The sequence below is a fragment of the Pongo pygmaeus genome, chromosome 10, assembly GCF_028885625.2.
Source record: "Pongo pygmaeus isolate AG05252 chromosome 10, NHGRI_mPonPyg2-v2.0_pri, whole genome shotgun sequence".
Taxonomy (NCBI): Eukaryota; Metazoa; Chordata; class Mammalia; order Primates; family Hominidae; genus Pongo; species Pongo pygmaeus.
The window spans coordinates 65,557,382-65,578,299 of NC_072383.2; the positions used below are offsets into that span (position 1 = coordinate 65,557,382).

A 20,918-nucleotide genomic window follows, 5' to 3' on the forward strand; every position below is an offset into this window, starting at 1 on the left:
GAATGTTTAAGACATGAGTGAAAGACTTCGAAGTAATGCAAATTCTTATAAAATACAAAAGTTATTGCTGGCCGGGCATGGTGGCTCACACCTGTAATCCCAGCACTTTGGGAGGCTGAGGCGGGCGGATCATGAGGTCAGGAGTTTGAGACCAGCCTGGCCAACATGGTGAAACCTTGTCTCTACTAAAAATACAAAAATTAGCCAAACATGGTGGCACGTGCTTGTAATCCCAGCTACTCGGGAGGCTGAGGCAGGAGAATCACTTGAACCTGGGAAGTGGAGGTTGCAGTGAACCGAGATTGCACCACTGCACTCCAGCCTGGGGGACAGAGCGAGACTCTGTCTCAAAAAAAAAAAAAAAGTTATTGCTTTTATATTGTTATTTTCCCTGGGAATCTTTGCTATCAATGTACTGTGTACTTCCTGCCTACCTCTGAGTTTGTAAAGTAGGTAAAAGAGCAGATGTGATTGCTAAGAATATAGCATTGACCTCTATGTAAAATTTATAGGTTCTCACACAGAGTGCTGAGGCTTTTGATCAGCATCTTTGAAAGTATTGCTTGCATACACTTCAAGTAAAAGATCATTCTAATTATTTCATAGTCATACTTTGCGTGAAAGATCTTTGTAAATAATTGGAAAATCTTTAACAAGCTTTGATTAATAATGCTGGCTTTAATTTGAACTTCATATTATTGTTTTCCAAATGATTTCCATAATAGAGACCATGGTGGATCTAAGCATGAGATTTTAAGTTCCTGCCTTTCAAAGGTGTGGCTAAAAACAAGGAGGACAGAAAACACTGTGTGCTGTCATGCCAAGCTCTCTGTGTAGGGACTTTATCTTCACCATTGCATTTCATCCTCAAAACAGCCCTGCAAGGTAAGTATCTGTATTTTATAGATGGGAAAAACTAAGATTCAGAAAATTTACATAACGACACATCTGGTAAGAGCTAGAGCCGAGATCCATTTCCTGCTCTGTCTTTTCTCACAGTTGTTGCTACAAGGCCACTGAGCTGACTCACCACCCCGCGAGTCAGTGAAGGCTTCCCCGAGGAAGCAGTGTTTGAGCTGAGCCTTGAAACAGAAGTAAGAAGACTCCAGGTAAATGAGAATAGCAAGTGCATTTCAGGCAAAGGAAAGGAAATGTGAATGAGCAGGTGTGCCCTGTGAACTAAAGATGGCTGTCCAGGGCAAAGAACATGCATTTTAGGAGGCTTGCAGGAGACCCAGTATTACAAGTAGGAGATTCCACAGGACCACCAATACTGGGCACGCAGGTGTCGCCATGCAACTGTAGAAACAGGAATGCCTGATCTCCAAATTCTCATTGATCAGAGAAAATAAGAATGGGGTAATGAAATAATTTTTTCCTGAGGTGTGTTCTTAACTTCCAACTAAATTTTCACTGCTGAATCCTCATAGCCAACACTGCACAAGTGTTATTGACACAGTCCATTGGACCCAGAGAATGGAAAAGATGCTAGGCTTTTTTTTTTTTTAGGCGGAGTCTCACTCTGTCGCCCAGGCTGGAGTGCAGTGGTGCGATCTCGGCTCACTGCAAGCTCCGCCTCCCAGCTTCACGCCATTCTCCTGCCTCAGCCTCCCGAGTAGCTGGGACTACAGGCGCCCGCCACCACTCCCTGCTAATTTTTTGTATTTTTTTAGTAGAGACGAGGTTTCACCGTGTTAGCCAGAATGGTCTCGATCTCCTGACCTTGTGATCCGCCTGCCTTGGCCTCCCAAAGTGCTGGGATTACAGGTGTGAGCCGCCGTACCTGGCCGCTGCTAGGCTTTTTGCCTTCTGGAGGCTGGCATACATTTGGTGTGCATTTAAATCTCCCTTAACAAAGTGTAGAAAAAAAAGTGCTTTAACAAATTTGAATCAATATATCTTTCACCTGTGCAAGATCTATGAGAATAGAGACTGAAAGTTTTTTCATTGTATTAATAAATCGCTAGTGTTTAGCATGTAATAGTTTCTTAATTCTTTTCAACAGATAAACAAATATGTAGATTTTTAAATTCCTATTAAATATCTTGTTTTAAAAATACATCTGAAATAAATCTTTCCCTACACATATTTAAAAACCGTTTTCTTTTCGGGTTTACAAATAGGCTCTCCAAGGAACTGGGGCAAAGAAAATTCCAAGGAAGCTACACATATTAGAAAAATCTTTGTGTTAGTTGAGAATTGTACCATGTAACTTTGTAAGACAATATTTTATTTAATTTTCTTTAACATTATAAAGGGATGTCACTATAGTGATACTGTTTTAGGTGGATATAATACTTACCTTTATCCTCTTTTTTATTGATTTTTAAATATTACACACATTTTAATTAGTGGCAATTTTACAGTAATGTGAGGCTCTTAGAAAAGTGTTCATTTTTGCTCATGAGAAATGGGAAATGTGTTGGAGTTTTGGAGTTGCAGTTCAAATAACTGAAGAAAAAAATATATGTATATATGTATATAGTGGCTTCAACTGCAGACTTTAATCAGCTTAGAAACAGTTATCCCAAATTTCTTTCTTAACACATAGTATTATTCTTTCCAAAGTGACTAAAACTAAGAATTTTTGAATAACGTTAATTTCTGTGATAAAGTAATTATGTACAAGTTAGAAGTTATGCTAGGGGGCCTGGAAACTCTCGGACAGAAATTCTATTTTCTTATAATTTCATGGCTTTTAAATATGTCGCCATTGCACAGAGTTTTCACAGCAGCTGGTAGAGATGTAACATTAATTTTATTTGCCTAGGGAAGGGAAGGAAGTAGCTGGCCATTGTGGATATGTGATGTAGTAGGGAAGACTAGGTTACTCTGAAGTAGTTTCCAGCATTAGTACCCTAGGTATTGCATTGAATTATTTAAGAAGGTGGAGAAAGTTCAGAAGAAAATGATTGGAATGATAGTACCAAAATTTCAGTGAGGTATGGTTAGTGGAATTAGAAATATTTATCCTGGACACCATAGGAGAATATAAAACTAGTTTCAAATATTTGGAGAGCTGACAAGTAGAAGATAAACTAAGGAATTGTTTGTATTGTCCTATGGCCTTGAGAAGAAGCTATATGGAGTCTTTTGCCTCAAAATGAGAAAAGCACAAAGATGTCCAAAGAGGCAAAGAGAGTTCTCATTCAAGATGGCAGACACAGCACATATCTCCTTTCTACTTTAAATCTCATAGAAATGTCAGCAAAGAAGAACTAAGAGTAATAAATTAAAGACTACTCGGTACAGAAGAAAGGGCATCAGGAACTAGGGATATAGACAAGTTTCTTTAAAGTGGAAATACTTGGAATTGTATTAACAGGTTAAATCACATACACAGGAGAAGGCTGCAGTAGAGGCTAGAGCTATTTTTCCTGGCAACAGACCCAGAGAGAAGCTCAACACTTGGAGTATGAAAGGAGAGTTGGAAAGAAATCAACTGTGGAATAACTGCGTGAGTCATAGTCCACGTTCTCCTTCCCTGCATCACATGCTCAGGCTAAAACCAGAGGACTAATATTTAAAATAATTGAATAGTCTTCATGAGAAGGAGCCCTAGTTGGGGTGATGCCCCATCTGAGTAAACTTCTTACCATTTTTGCTGGGAAGTGGGAAAAGTAGGGAGGGGGACCTCCAACCTCCTCTTCTTTCACTACGAGGTCTAAAGCAAAGGCTGCCAGTGACAGCCACTTGTGTAGACAAGAGAGAGCTGGACAAGGCCGAGCTATCTGCATTGAATGAGCTGACCTACCTCAGTTGTAGGTATGAATCTATAGCCAAAGATTATGAAAATCTGAAGAAAAATGAGGACAAAAGAGCAGGTTGAGAGAAAAAATACACTGACTCTGGAGGAAATAGATAATTCAGGACATAGAATATTCTTTAAAGTTATTCTATGTAGTATCCTCACGGAAACAAAAGTCAAGAGAAAGCATTTTTAGTGCAAAATTAGATTGCTAAGAAAGAACAACTAAAACAAAAATAAATCGTTATTAAAATGAAAAAGTAATTGCTAAAGTTAGAAATTCAAGGGAAGACCTGGGAGAAAAAGTTGAAGAAATTGCTCTAAATGTAGTGCAAAAAGATAAAGGATGGAAAATGTGGGAGAAAAGTGAAGAGATTAGAGAAACATCCAAAGGGATGTTTGGAAAGAGACAAAACAAAGAATAAGAGAGAATTTTCCTTAAGTGAGGAAATAGGACTTGAGATTGTAAGAACCCTAGAGAATGCAAAATAGGATGAATGAACAAACTTAGCCCAAGGCACATTCTTGTGACATTTTAGATATTGAGAATAAAGGGAAGAGTCTAAAAGCCAAAAGAATAGATTACTCAATGAGAATCCAATTGGTGTTAGATAGATCATCAGCAACTGTAAATGCTAAGAAAAAACAAGAAGCATGCCTTCAAAATGTGTAAAATAAATGTTTTTTGAACCTAAAATTCTCTACTTAGCCAAACTGTCAATCAAGAGTGAGGCATTTTCAAACATGCAAGAACTCAGACCATTTGCCACCCACAGACTATTTCTGAAAGAATTACTGAAGCAAAACAAAAAAGAATCCAAGTAGGAGGAAGCCATGGCCTCTAAGGAACAGTGGATCTTACCCAAGATTGTAACAAAATATAATTCCAGGATGACAACCTTGAGGCAGGCCTAGAAAGCCATCAGTCTAAATTAGAACCAGAAGTCAGATGCTCTGTGAAGAATCTCTTTCAGGAGGATGTGGATTTCTTCTATAAATTGAATGACTGAGAAGCTGAGTGGTCTTGTGACAAGGCAAAGGCATGGTAGATCATTGTGATAAGGTATCATCCAAACACTCTCCAAACTGTGAAGTAATTTTCTTCTTCTAATAGCAAAAGTTTATTGACAAGAGTTACGTCTCCTCTATAGGCTCAAGGGCACAGCTGTACTTGGTTCTGCAGTGAACAATGATCTCCCTACGAATACTGTGAATGCTACTTTTCAGTTTTCAGTTTAAAAAATCAATTTATAGACAATGCATCAAAAATTAATTGTAGTTATAGGACAAGTGTGAAAACAATAGTACACTGGAGTGGAGGTTAGGAGAGAGGGAAGGAGCAAAGGAAGAAGATGTAATGATGTTGGATTCTTTCCATCAGAAAAAGAATTAAGAGATATTGTGTCTACATTTGAGAAGTCAAAATAGGGTTTCAAGTGTCTTATATAAATTTATTAATTCTAGTGATATCACACTGAGGCAGTATAACATAGTCGTTAAGAGCATGGATCCTGGAGCCAGAACACCTGCGTTTGAATTTTTGCCCCACACTTCAACTTGGGCAAATTGCTTATCTGTGCCTTGGTTTTCTCAGCAAAAAATTAAGATAAGTAGTTAATATTTTACAAAGTTATTTGAAAATAAAAAGAGTTAATATATATAAACTGCTTAGAACAGTCTTTGGCACATAAAAAATTATTCTATATCATCATATGTTACCGATGATGATGATGATGATGATGATGGAAAACATCTAAACATGTAGAGAAAAGGGAACCCTTGTAAACTGCTGGTGGGAAAGTAAATTAGTACATTGATTATGGAAAACAGTCTGGAGGTTCCTCAGAAAATTAAAAATAAATCTACATATTACGCAGAAATCCCACTTATGGGTATATAGGCAAAGAAGATGAGATAAGTATGCCAAACAGACATGTGCACGCCCATGTTCACTGCAGCATTATTTACAGTACCCAAGAAATGAAATCAACATAAGTGTCCATCAGTGGATGAATGGATAAAGAAAATGTGGGGAGGGGGATTAGGGAGATGTTGGTCAAAGGATACAAGGTTTCAGTTAGACAGGAGGAATACATTCAGGAGATCTATTGTACAACATTGTGGCTATAGTTAATAACAATGTTTTGTATTCTTGAAAGTTGCTCTAAGAGAATAGGTTTTAAGTGTTGTCACCATAAAAATGTTAAGTATGAGAGCTAATGCATATGTTAATTCGCTCAATTTAGCTATTTCACAATGTATACATATTTTAAAACAACATATTGACATGATAAATATATACAATTCTTTATCAGGTACAAAATTAAATGAAAATACAACACAAAACATTTAAAAAGTTAAAAAATAAAAATTTAATGGGCAGAGATTGGGAAAGGGAGGTAGTAGCTTGAGAAAATTTATTTTTTCAATTTTTTTTAAATGAGAGATCAACGAATGTTTAAACTTGACAAGTAAGTAAAGACAGGCATAACCATATTCAGAGTTATGGAAGAAATCTTCAGAGAAATTTCTATTTTGTCCTATTTTAAGGGTTTTTAAAAATTCATATGCAAGCACTATTTTTATTTAGTTTTTACCAATTTTACTGAGGTGTAATTGACATACAATAAACTGCACATATTTAAAGTGAACAATTTGATACATTTTGGACTTAGGTACACACCCCTGAAACTATCACAGTAATCGAGATGATGAACACAACCATCAACCATCATGCTCTAAAGTTTCTTCATGCCCCTTGATAATCTCTTCTTCCTACCTCTTCCCACTCCCCCAGTCTCAGGCAACCACCGTTCTGCTTATGTGACAATAAATTGGCTTGCATTTTCTAGAATTTTATATCAATGAAATCATATAGTATGTACCCTTACATCTGGCTTCTTTCATTCAGCATGATTATTTTGAGATTATTCACACTATACTGTGTAACAATACATTCATTCTGTGGATAAACCACAATTAACAAATTTACTTGTTGATGGAAATCTGGTTTTTGTTTTGCTTTTTCCAGTTTTTGGCTATTACAAATAGAACTGCTGTGATCCTTCATGTGTAAAGTAAGTCTTGGTGTGGGCTGGGATTTAACTTCTTTTGGATAAATACTTAGAAGTGGAATGGCTGGATTATATGATAGGCATATGTTTAAATTTTTAAGAAACTGTCAAACTGTTTTCCAAAGTGTTTTCCAGTATATGAGAATTCCAGTTTCTCCACATCCTTATCTTGGCAGTCAACTCTATCAGCCATTCTGACAGCTATGTTGTAGTATCTTATTGCAGTCTTATTTTACATTTCCTTGGTGACAATTTATATTGACTATCTTCTCATGTTTTTGTTTGTCATCTGTATATCTTTATGGAAAAGTATCTGTTCAGATATTTTGGTCATTTAAAAAATTGTTTTTTTTCTTTTTATTGAGATTTCAGTTTTCTTTATGTATTTTGGATACAAAGCTTTCATTAAAGATATGTTTTACAAATATTTTCTTCCAATCTGTAGCTTGAATTTTTATTCTCTTAACAGTGCCTTCTGAAGAATAGAAGTTTTTTATTTTGGTGAGGCTCAATCTTTACCTTTTTTCCTTTTATGGATTGTGCTTGGGTGTTATGTTTACAAAATATTTGCATAACCTATGATCACAAAGTTTTTCTGTTGGGTTTAGTGTTAGGTTTTGTATTGAAGTCTATGATCAGTTTAAAGCTAATCCTTGTGTGTGGTATGAAACAAAATTAAATTTTTTTGCATACATTTATTCGATTGTTTCAACGCCATTTGTTGAGTCTCTCCTTTCTTCACCAAATTGCCTTTGTACTTTTGCCAAACATCAGTTGCTGAAATATGTGTTGGTCTATTTATGGACTCTATTTTGTTCCATTGATATATTTGTTTATCTTGATTCTAATATCAGACTGTATTGATTAGTCTTATAATAAGCCTTGAAAGTACATAGTTAGTTCTCCAACTTTGTTCTTCTTTGTCAAAATTGTTTTGGCTCTTTTTTTTTTTTTTAGTTTTTTAATTGGTATTTTAATTTTTATATTTGCAGGAAAGAACAGAAGTGATTGAATATTGTTAATTATACCACCGTGTGTTTAGAAAAGTAAGAAGCAGTCAATTTTCACATCAAAGACAGCATCTAAGAAGTTTTGTTCTGTCCTGTAATTATTTTAGTAGTGTTTCAGTAATGTTGACTGTATTTTCCAACTTGTTCAAATTATTACCAGTGAATCTTTGTCAGCAGTTCCTTTTAAATGCAAATCAATAAATTCCCAAAAATTTACCGCTTTATGAATTCTTCAATTTAAAAATCCTTAAAATAAGACCTGTCTCTTTAAAAAAATCTATGCATAGTTATCATTTCTCTACAAATTAACCTAGTTTAGTTTTCTGTTGGTTCCATTTTCCTCGTTTGTTAAGTTTTAGTAGCTAGTTTAATTGTAATCTTAATGATTATGTGGTAGAATGGGTTGGTGGAGCTACAAAAATTCCTAGCTACTTCAGAGACATTAAATTTCAGACACGTGGTACACTTTATATTACATTTTACTATGCTAAAATAACACGGCTTTATTTTGGAATTCTGTTCAGTTTTTCAGATTGTAATATCAGCTACATCTCAACAGATTGTTCTCAGATATGTCCTATTACTCTTTTTTTTTTTTTTTTTTTTGAGATGGAGTCTTGCTCTGTTGCCCAGGCTGGAATGCCGTGGCACAATCTCAGCTCACTGCAGCCTCTGCCTCCTGGGTTCCAGCGATTCTCCTGCCTCAGCCTCCCTAGTAGCTGGGATTACAGGCGTGAGCCACCATGCCTGGCTAATTGTGTGTGTGTGTGTGTGTGTGTGTGTCTGTGTGTATTTTTAGTAGAGATGGGGTTTCACCATGTTGGCCAGGCTACTCACGAACTCCTGACCTCAGGTGATCCGCCTGGCACAGCCTCCCAAAGTGCCGGGATTACAGGCGTGAGCCACTGTGCCCAGCCTGTTTTGGCTCTTACAGGTCCTTTGCATTTCCATATGAATTTTAGAATCAGTTTGTTGATTTCTACAAACAAACCTTTTGAGATTTTTATTGGGATTGCATTAGGTCTGTAGATCAATTCAGGAGGAATTGACATCTTAACAATATGAAGTCTTCTCACCCATACCAATGTACACCTCTCCCATTTATTTTGGCCTTTTTAAATTTTTCTCAGCAGCTTTGTAATTTGTAATGAAAAGATCTTGCCTGTATTTGTTAGATTTATTCCTAAATATTTCATATTTTCATCCTATTGTGTTATTTTTTAAATTTCATTTTCCAATTATTTGTTGACAATATAAGAAATAAAATTTATTTTTGCATATTGATAGCATATTCTGTAAAATTGCTAAGCTCACTTATTAGTCCTGCAAGTTTTTTTTTTATAGGTTTCTTCAGTTTTTCTACATAGACAATCATGTTGTTGGCAAAGAAAGACAGTCTTACTTCTTATCCAGTCTGAATGCTCTTTATTTCTTTTTCTTCTATGACTGCACTGGCCACAATCTCCGATACAATGTTGAATAGAAGTTTGAGAGCGAGCATTCTTATCTTGTTCCTGATCTTAGAAGGAAAGCATTCAGTCTTTCGCCATTAGGTATGGTATTAGTTATACTATTTTGTATATGCCCTTTATCAGGTTGAGGAAGTTCCCATTTATTTTAGTTTACTACAAATTTTCATCAGGAATGGGCTGTTGGATTTTGTCATTTTTTGAAATCCACTGATATAATCGTATGGTTTTTCTTCTTTGATATGTTAATATAATAAGTTACATTGATTTTTTATTATACCAATCTTGCATTCTTAGGATGAGCCCCTCTTAGTCATTATGTATCACCCTTTTTCTGTGTTGTTGGATTTGATTCCTTAAAATGTTGTTTTGAATGTTCACATCTATGTTCATGAGACATATTGCTCTGTGGTTTTACTTCTTTTCATGTCTTTGTCTGTTTGGTATTTAGGGTATTTAGCTCACCACATAGAATGAGTGGCGAGTTATTTCCTTGTCTTCAAATTTTTGGAAGAGTTTATACAGAATTGATATTATTTCCTTCTCAAAATGTTTGATATAATTCTCCACTGAAGCTGAGTCTGGAGTTTTCTTTGTAGGAAGGTTTCTATCTACAAATCCAATTTCTTTCACAGATATTGGGTTGTTCACATTATCTTTTTCTTTTTAAACGAGATTTGGTGGCTTGTGTCCTTTGAAAAATTAAAGGTGCTCAACATCATTGATCATCAGAGAAATGCAAATCAAAAGTACAATGAGATATCATCTCACTTCAATTAAATTTGCTTATATCCAAAAGACAGGCAATAACAAATGCTGTTGAAGATGTAGAGAAAAGGGAGCCCTTCTACACTGTTGGTGGGGATGTAAATTAGTACATCTACTATGAAGAACAGTTTAGAGGTTCCCCAAAAAGCTGCAAATAGAGCTACTATATGATCCAGCAATCCCACTGCTGGGTATATATCCCAAAGAAAGGAAATCAGTATATCAAAGAGATATCTACACTCCCATGTGTGTTGCAGCCCTGTTCACAATAGCCAAGATTTTGGAGCAAACTACGTGACCATCACCAGATGAATGGATAAAGAAAATGTGGTACATATCCACAATGGAATACTATTCAGTCATAAAAAAGAAAGAGATACTGTCATTTGCAGCAATGGATGAAACTGGAGATCATTTTGTTAAGTGAAATAAGCCAGGCACAGAAAGATAAACATCACACTTATCTGTGAGATGTAAAAATTAAAACAATTGAACTCAAACATAGAGAGTAGAAGGATGGTTACCAGAGGCTAGGAAGGGTAGTGGGGGGCTGTGGAGGAGGTGGGGGTGGTTAATGGATATAGAAAAATAGAAAGAATGAATAAGACCTACTGTTTGAAAGCAGAATAGTGTGACTGTAGTCAATAACAACTTAATTGTACATTTTAAAATAACTAAAAGAGTATAATTCAATTGGTTGTAACTCAAAGGATAAATGCGTAAAGGGATGGATTCCCCATTCTCCATATATGATTATCACACATTGCATGCCTGTATGACATGTCATATACCCCATAAATATATACACCTACTGTGTACCCCCAAAGTTTTAAAAAATTATTTCATTTCATCAAAGTTGTCAATAATTTTGGCATTTGAACTTCCAATAGTGTGAAAATTAAAAAATAATAATTTTTGCATGAAGTTGTTCACAATGTACTCATTATCCTATTACTATCTATAGCATCTGTAGTGATTTCACCTTTTTTATTCCTGATATTGGTAATTTCTGTTTTCCATTTTTGTCCTTATCAGTCTGACTAGACACCTATTATTTTTATTGACCTTCTCTAATATTCAGCTTTTGGCTTCATTAAGCTTTATTGTTTTTGTGACTTCTATTTTACTGAATTCCACTCTGATCTTTATTATTTCCTTTCTTCTGCTTACTTTGCATTTTATTTTTTCTTCTTTTTCTGGCTTCTTAAGAGGAAGCTGAGATCATGGATTTGAGAAATTTCTTCTCCATTACTGGAGGTATTTAATACTATAAATATAATACTAGTACTATAAATTTTAGTACTGTACATATAATACTAGTACTATAAATTTTAGTACTATAAATTTTCCCCTAAAGTACTTCTTTAGTGGCATCCACAAATTTCAATATGTTCTTTTTTAAATTTTCAATTAGTTCAACATACTTTCTAATATCCCTTTTGATTTCTTCTTTTATCAATGGGGGTGTTTAGAAGTGTATTATTTTGTTGGCAAGTATTTGGAAATTTGCCATAAAACTTTTTGTTATTGATTTCCAATTTAATTCCATTAGAGTTAGAAGAAATATTCAGTTGGGCTTGAATTCATTCATACATATTGAGACATGTTTTATGGTCCACAATATGGACTATCTTTTTAATGTTCCATGTGCATTTGCAAAAAAAATGTGTTTTACAGCTGTTGTTTGGTGAGGTGTTCTATGCCAATTTGTCATGTTGTTGCGGGTAGTTTGGTTCAAGTCTTCTATATCTTTACTGATATTGTTCTATTATTATTGAGGGGTATTGATATCTTTGTCTATAGTTGTAGAGTCATCTATTTCTCTTTGCAGTTAAATGAATTTTTGCTTCCTGTATTTTAAATTGATGTTATTAGGTACATAAGCATTTAGGATTGTTATGTACTCTCAATGAATTCACCCCTTATTCATTATGAAACGACCTTCCTTGTTCCCAGTGATATTAATATTGTTTGCTCTTGCTCTGACATTAACATAGCCACTTCAGCTTCCTTTTGATTAGTCTTAGCATGTTAACATGTCTGTTCCGGCTACCATAACAAAACAGTACAGGCTGGGTAACTTAAACAGAAATTTATCTTTCCACAGTTCTGAAGACTGAAGTCCAAGATCAAGGTGCCAGCAGAATTGGTGTCTGGTGAGGTCTCTCTTCTTGTCTTGTGAGTGGCTACCTTCTTGTAGTGTCCTCACACAGCCTTCTCTTTGTGTGCAAGCAGAGAGCAGGGTGGGGAGAGAGAGAAAGAGAGCAAGTTCTGGTGTCTCCTCCTTTCCAGTTCTTTTGGATTAGAGTCTCACCCTTATATACTCATTCAACTTTAATCACTTCCTTAATGCCCTTGTCTCAAAATACAGTCAAATTGGGGGTTAAGATTTCATCATATGAATTTTGGAGAGACACAATTCAGTCCCTAGCAGCAGGGTATAGCTTTTCCATCCTTTTACATATAACTCATTTTATTTTAGTATGTGAAATGTTTTTCTTATAGTAAGAGTAGAGCTGAATTTTGCATTTTTACTCAATCCTGACAATCTCAGTTGGGGGGTCAAGATAATAACAACATTTAATGTGATTATTGATATGCTAAGGTTTAAATTTATCACCTTGCTATCTGCTTTCTATTTATTCCATGTGTTGTTTGTTCTCCCTTTGTACTTTTTCTGCCTTCTTTTGGATTATTTTTATTAACTCATTTTATCTTCTCTGTTGGTTTATTAACTACAACTTTGATGGATTCACACACACATACACACACACACACACACACACTATTTTGACTCCCCCAGTTGAGATTGTCAGGATTGCATAAAAAAGCAAAATTCAACTCTATTCTTCCTATAAAAGAAAAATACTTCCCATACTAAAAAAAAAAAAAAAAATGTGTTAAATGTAAAAGTCTGGAAAAGGTACACTATGCTGCTATGGACTGAATTGTGTCTCTCCAAAATTCATATGGCAAAACCTTAACCCCCAATTTGACTGTATTTTGAGATAAGGGGATACATTAAAATACATTTAGTCTCAAACATATTTTTTCATTTCTAGAAGTTTGATGTGTATATTTTTAATATCTTTTAGTGTCTCTACTTAAGTTTTTGAACATATATAGCTGTAATAGCTGTTTTAATATCCTTGTTTGTTAATTTTAACATCTGCCTCAGGTTTAGTTTGGTTTCAGTTGATTGTTTTCCCTTCATTATGGTCATGTTTTCCTGCTTCTTTGCCTTCCTGGTCATTTTTTTATTTTATGCCAGACATTGTATATTTTTTTCCTATTGAGTGTTGAATTTTTTCATGTCTATAAATATTCTTGAGCAGTTGAGTTGTTTGGAAGCAGTTTGTTTTTGGGGATCAAACCTTTACGATTTGTTAATCAGGACCAGAGAAGTGTTTAGTTTAGGGCTAATTATGCCCCACTACTGAGGCAAGATCTCTTTGAGTACTCTACCAAGTGATTCATGAATTAGGAGACTTTCTAGTCAGGCTGATGAAAGTAAGCCCTTTTCCAGTCATGTGTAAGAACTTGATACTGTTCCCCTTAACCCTTTGGGATGGTTCTTTTCCTTATCTGCGGTTGTTTCCTCTTATGCATGTGATAATCAGTAGTCTGATGAATACTTGAGAGGATCCCTTTACAGAACTTGCCGTCATATTTCCCGTAGAGAATATCTTGCATTAGCTGATTGAAATATTTATTCTTGGTTGGGACTTGGCAGTCCTGTTTACTACCTGTCCTGTATATGGAACATCACTGCCAACTTTAGCGGCGGGGATGGGACTGGGTGGGCAATTCCTACAAAAACTTCAAATGACTAATTAGAAATGTCAGTGGCATTTTCTCCCTCAGAAACATCGCTGTTTATGATTGTGAATTTTCTTTTACTCATATTTGATTTGATTATCTTTCTTTCAAAGAATTTTTCTAGAATGAATATTTTGCTTGTATATTAGGAATAGTTTTTAAATAATCAGAACACAACTACTCTCCTCAATTATCATAATTCGCATTACTCATTCCATTTCTCTGGCTGGCAGCCTATGGACCATTGGAAAGCCTGGCCAGGGGTGTGGTCATCAGGACTTCCCAAAAGCACATCTCCTTCCTCTGTGGCTTGACTGTGTGCCTCTCCTCTCGAGCTGCAACTGTACCATGGGTCTCCCTTCCAGATCAAAAGGAAGAGCCCGACTGCAGTCCTTTGGAATAAGATTCGCTAGTATTCAATGTTCTTTCTTGTGTCTCAACTCATATCCATATTTTCTTCTCAGAATTCCATAGGTTTAGCCCTTTGGGGGTTTTTACTTTTTTCTTCTTATTTTTTATAGTGCCTCTTCCTACTTTATGCTGTGTTTTACCCATATTTGTGTCATTTTAATCAGTTCCATAAGACTGTGTTTGAACTCCCCGCCTCCACTTGCTTTTGTTTTGGGTGATGACTATGCTGTCCACCTCTGCCACTTGTTTCAGGCCCTACTACTTTTTCCCTCCAATGTTCCTTCTTTTGTGTCTGCCATCTATTATTACTGAATACATTATTGTCGTTTTTGTCTTCTTATTTTGTTTGCTCCTCTTCTTCCTTCAGTGGATGTCTTGAGATGTTCTTGCTTCTTATGTTCCATGCTTGCTGACATAGGGCAAAACTAAGAATCTGCGACAAGACAAGCTGGTCTTTCCTCTATCAAAGCTGCCTTCTTCTGGCAGCTGTCCTTCATTCTCAATTACTTTATCTACTCTTTTTTGCCTTTTTCACATCCAACCTGTAATCTATATTTTCCTTTCTTCAGCTATATCTTAAACTGTTAAAATAGAGCCTGACATGTAGTACACATTCAGTAAATATCTGTTGAATAAAAGAAAACAATAAATGAATGAATGGTTGTTTGGTAATTATCAACTCAGTTGTTGATTCTTTGCTTTTATTTTAGTTCTTGGAAGCTGGTCTGCCTGGGTCAGCATTGCGTATGGTGCATATTTTTATGTAGTTTGCATTACTTCATGCCCCACAAAGACCACACATTTCTTACTATACAGAAAGTGCTGTTGCATCCTGGGCTTCTATATGCATAGTGATTTTCCTTACCATGTGTGCTGATGTGTTTTTAAAGTGGGAAGTGGAGGCTTTTGTGCATAGAAAGGAACCATGTATAGGTATTTGAATATTAAAATAACATTTAATTAAGTTGCAAACGAAACTATAATTTTCTTAGGACTTTAAGTTCACCTTGTGATTTTGATTTTACTTATAAACTAAGTAATTTTTACATAATTTGAATTCATCCTTCCACTTATTTGATTAATTCAATTTTAGCAGATTAAAATCCTCTATAGTCATAGTAATAAGCCATCAATTAAGTTCCCCTAAATTTTTAAAAACACTTCTAATTTATTATATCAAGCAACTGAGTTCCTCACAAGGCCAACTTAAGCCTCAAAAAGCAAAATCAAAGAAATCGTAAATCTAATAATTCACCCTTAAAACCATAATGAGTCAAAATATTCAAATACTGTCTATAAACATTATCAAATTATCAACTCTGTGACTTAAGATAATGAGAATAAAATTGATTAGAAATTTCACATAGAAATTATGAAGATCAATTTGTCAGATTTCCTAATGTTAGGTTTTATTAAACATTACTAATACTTTAAACACAAAAATTATAACTTCTGTTTCTACCTATTAAACAGTATTAATGCTTTGGGTGGGTCCAATTTACTTCATGATCTTTATGTTCAATTTTTAGCACTCCTATAATTGTAAAATCATTTCCTTATGAAGGGGAGCAGTTTTACCATCCCAGCTGGGCTGAAGTTACGCAGTTGAAAGACTTGGGGCTGTGATATAGTTACTTATTTATCAGATGTTTAAGATAAACATGGTTCATAGGCTACAAACTTCTAGAATGATTCTGCCCAAGCTACAGACAGACACACTGAGTCTTTTTCTATATGCTGTGTCCATGAGGGGCCAAGATCCTGTCTTTTTGTTGGGATTGATTTGGCAGACAATGTCTCCTGGCCATTTTAACCCCACATTATACTTTTTCCCAAATCTTTTATAACACCTTAAAACATTAATTATCTTTTCTAGGTAGAGATTTGTGTACCCTATTTAGGTTGCCACAAATTGCCTTTATCACTTGGTTAAATTCTTCATTTCTTTCACACTTTTTTTTTTCAGCTTGACTTTAAATCTTGTGTACAAATCCAAAATTTGAACATTAACTGGGAGTTTTATGACATTAAGGAATTAGTGTTCACCATTCTTTTAGGGGTGATCATGGTATCATGGGTATTTTTAAGAGTCTTTATCTTTTAGAGATATATTCAGAAATATTTACTGATGAAAATACAAATAAAACACAAGTCAATAAATCATATTAGACCCAAAGTATTCCATTCGTGCAAATCCTCAGGATCACAATGGTTTAGAAAAGGTCAAATCCAGAGGCCAGAGCAGGGTCCTTCCCTAATCAGCTTTATCTTTCATGCTTTTCTTAATCAAATGAAAAGAATCCAATTTGAGTTGAAGTAGCAAAATCTCCCCTCTGCCCTCTCCGCTCTCTCATTTCCCCTCTCCCCTCACTTTTGATTCTTTTTGCCTAGGTTTGGACCTAATGTTTAGTCTTGTTCCACATGGTAGCAAGAAGGCTTCAGGTAGCTCCAGGGTCGTATGGTACTGACAGCTAGCAATCTCAAAAGGAGAGACTCAATGGTCAGCATCCATGTCAATTACTCCAGAGAGCACTGATTGGCCATGCTTGGGTCATGTGTATTCCTCTGGACCAATCACTATGACTCAGGAAATGGGGTGTTCTGATTGAACACCCTGAATCACAGGGTAGTGGGAAAAGCAGGGCCCTTTGATCCATAGACTCAAGAGAATCATTTGGAGTTCGGGAGGGGCAGTTTTCTGCAGTAAGGAACACCAGACAAACAAAAAAGTGGCAGATGCCCATTACAGAACAAAATATATTCAGACAATTTTGTGAGATTCATGTATATCAAGTCTTTGGCTGTTCCTGCTGCCAGCTACAATCTTTGTCTGTCCCAAATGGAAAGGCACTTGGCGGCTGATTAACTCAATCCCTTCTTCCTTGGCACAGCACTATTTCATTTTTGTATTGCTCAGTTCCAAATCTGTCTTTTACTTTTCCTGGAACTGCTAATATATTACAGTCTTTATCCAAGTCACACAAGGTCTTCTATATTTGTTTTTAATTTGGAATCATCACCAAGTTTCTCCAGAATTCTATGTTCTTTCCTATAGATATATATTCTCCAGGATAACTCCTGTTTCCCAGCTAAGCCAACTTCCTGGGGATTTGAATTACTGAAAAGATGTCCCTTTAGGCTCATCCCAATTCATGTAATAAATTGAGTCCCAGTGCATAATCTCACAGTCAGCTGCTTTTAAAATGAATTCTAAACTCAATTGAGTTTCCATTCAAGAGGCATTTCTTATTCCTACTTTTATCTTCCCCTGTCAGAAAATGCAGAGCTGCTTCTAGTTTCCTGTCCTCCTGGGATGCTGTTGCTGCTGCTGCTGATGACAATTACAATAAGAAAGTAGTTAATATTTACTAAGTAAATTAGTGCTGGCATTGTGCTAGGTATTTAGTGCAATACCTCTTTTAATCCTGACAATGTGCCTTGAAGCAGATGTCAAACCCCAATTTTACATAGAGGGAAATAGGCTCAAAGTGGGGACTTACTCCAGGTCACACAGCCAGTAGGTGGACTATCTGAGATTTGAAACCAGGTCAATCCAACCCCAAATGCCATGCTCTTTATCCCTGTGGTTAGACACATGAAACTATCACCTTTCTTTCCCTTTTCTTATTCCTCCTTCCCCATCTTATGGTTTGGCTTTCCTTTCCAGCCCGCTCCAATTCTTTTATCTTCTTTCCTTCCTCTCTTACAGAAAGGTTTAATTTGCCTTCCCCATAGTAGGCGCTTAATAGAAAGTTGTTGAAATAGTTGTGTTGCCAGTTTATTGAACAGTCTAAATTTATGCTTCCATATTGATGGTCATTGGATGCCTTCAGCCACCTCTGTGAGGAAAGCTAGGTGTTATTCCTATTTCATGCATCAGAAAATTGAACATAGACAATGAAAGAATAACAGACATGTAGGGTCAACTCGTTTTATTGGAATGAGGGGTTAAAGCCATTGAACAGCTCATGCCCTAATAGACTCTTGAAAACCTGAAAAAGCAAGCGATTGATCTGCCTCATTTAGAATAAATGCCTGAGTTCTTTCCATGGTCTGATCCTCTTCCTTTTTGTCCTTTTTCTATTCTCAGCCTCCAGGCCCCAGGCTGTTTCTCCCATAGGCAAGCTTTTACCTCAGGGTTCTGCTCTACCCCAATTGTCTCCACCTGGAGCTCTCTCCCTCAGGAGTCAACAAGGCACTCTCTCTCTCTCACCTCTTTCAAGTCTTTGCTCAAATGTCTCCTTAGTGAGGCCTTCCTTGGCTACTATATGTAAGGCTTCCATGGCTACCATAACTAGGCTACCCAGTTCCTATAGGATTCCCTTTCCCCTTTCCTGTTTTACTTTTCTCCATAGAACTTTCCACTTGTTAAATTAATATCATTATTTAAAATTTTCTGAATTTAAAGAACGTTTGCTCCATTAGGGCAGGAATTTTGCCTGTTTTCTTTACTAGTATACAGTAGGTACTCAATAAATATTCATGGAATGGATGAATGAATAAATGCAGATTTTCATTCATTCATTTGTTCAAGAGACATTGACCACACAGTAGATGAGCTACCTGTCCTCCTGCCTGCTTTGTTTGAACAACTCAAGGAGGAAGGCTGATAAAAGTCCAATGCCAAATATGAAAATAAATATCGCAGTCAGACGTTGAGTAATAAAAAGTAGTGTAAAATTGCTGTCTTAATTGCTATGCCATTGGAAAAGCCCAGTTTAAGACAAGGAAAGATCTGTATGCCAGGGTCAGCCAGGGAAACATAGGAAAGGAATTCTAGAGACAGAATCCTTCCCCTTCGCTCCAGCCCAAGATGCTGCCTCCTGTTTTCTGAGAAATAAGAAGGCAGGTCTATTCCTGTTATCTTGGGACTCAGCAGGGCAGCCTTGTTCTTTAACAAGACAATCTTTCAATTTACGTGACTTGCATATTTTAGAGTAAATTCTGTTAATATGCAAGCACTAATATTGTAATACAATCATTTCTACTGCCTGCCAGTGTTTTATGTCTAAGGCGGCAGCTCAGTGCAGAAAGAAATTTAGGTAGCCAAGGGAATAACACTGCTTTCCCTTCATGCTCAACAATGTGCCACCTGACATGGGATGCTTTTCAGTTCATTTCTTTGTAATTTAAACCAATTCCTGGCTCAGCATTGGCTCATGCCTGTAATCCCAGCACTTTGGGAGGCCGAGGTGGGAGGATCACTTGAGCCCAGGAGTTCGACACTAGCCTGGACAACATAGGGAGACCTTGTCTCTACAAAAATGAAAATAAAAAAATAAAAAAATAAAATTAGCCAGGTGTGATGGTGCATGCCTGTGATCTCAGCTACTTGGGAGGCTGAGATGGGAGGATCACTCAAGCCCAAGAGACAGAGGCTGCAGTAAGCCGTAATTGTGTCATTGCACTCCAGCCTGGGCAACAGAGAACGACCCTGTCTCAAGAAAGATAACAGTAAAATAAACAAACAAATTTTTGACTGGGAAATGTCTGTTAAAACATCAGGAAGACTCCCAAATAAAGGAAAGGACTATCACCATCAACCTCATATTGGAAATTAAATCATTTTTCAATGTCTTGAAAAATCATACAGAATCTCTACAAGTCTTGGCTTTGCCTTAATAATAGTCGATACACTGCCCAACAATGGCACCAAGATTAAAGGAGGAGGTGAGTCTGGAAACACATGAACTTGACCTTCTACAGTCGAATTCCTGTGAGGGAGACTCTGGACATGGGCAAAGCTTTAAGCCAAAGATCTCTGATGCTCAAGGCTCATCCAGGCATTGGCAGCATATTCAATGTATAAAAAAAATTCTTTTATTTCCAATGACCTGTTTTATGTTAATTTTATTGTGATGTAGAAAAATAACTAGTGTGTCCTTCAACTTACTTGCCAAAACCTACTCTTTTAATTATTTTCTCAGGAGAAAAGCCATTTTAATTTTAACCTAAAAAAAGTACCACAACTTTTCAGGCAAATTGCCAAACAGATGTTTAGGGCTTAGAGTCTCAGGGCAGCCTTTGTGTTGTGGTTGCAAACATACCTATCTTCTAGATCAGAGGTCAGGAAACTACACCTCTGTGTCACAAACATGACTGCCATGTGTTTTTGTAAATAAAGTTTAGGATAACCACAGTCATTCATTGCATATTGTCCGCTGTCTACTGTCTACCTATATTGTGTACTGTCTCTGGGTGCCTTCCCTGCTATGGCAGAGTTGAGTAGTTGAGATAGAGACAGCATAGCCCACAAAGCTTAAGATATTTGCTCTCTAGCCATTGACAAAGAAGTTTGCCAACTCCTAATCTAGTAGAGGCAAATTTCTGTTATAAAGTCTGTACTTATGTTTACTCATGAATGCACCCATTCTTTTAGAATAACATGGATCATAGTGTACATAATAAACTGTTCCAAAATGGCAATATGGTTTGGTGACCATATATTATTGTCACCATTTCCCTCATTATGTTAACTTCTATTAGATGAAAATGCTAGTCTGTAAAATAGAATTATGAAACAGTATACACAGCACAGTGTGAGAGTCAATGGCAAGACATTGCACACAATGAAACCCAGTGAAATGTGAAGAGGCTAACCGGGAAGTCTCCTTAAGTG

At 36.2% G+C, this 20,918-nt stretch overlaps 1 long non-coding RNA gene across 2 annotated transcripts; it reads left to right on the plus strand.

Annotated features, from left to right (window-relative positions):
* The first annotated feature begins 1,007 nt into the window (after positions 1-1,007).
* Positions 1,008-8,046, plus strand: LOC134737594 (uncharacterized). Of its 2 annotated transcripts, none has more exons than XR_010122623.1 (3): positions 1,008-1,109; positions 3,344-6,825; positions 7,815-8,046. It is a non-coding gene; the product is annotated as an uncharacterized LOC134737594 (long non-coding RNA). The 2 variants fall into 2 exon arrangements; XR_010122624.1 differs by having other exon boundaries at positions 6,780-6,825.
* The last annotated feature ends 12,872 nt before the right edge of the window (positions 8,047-20,918 follow it).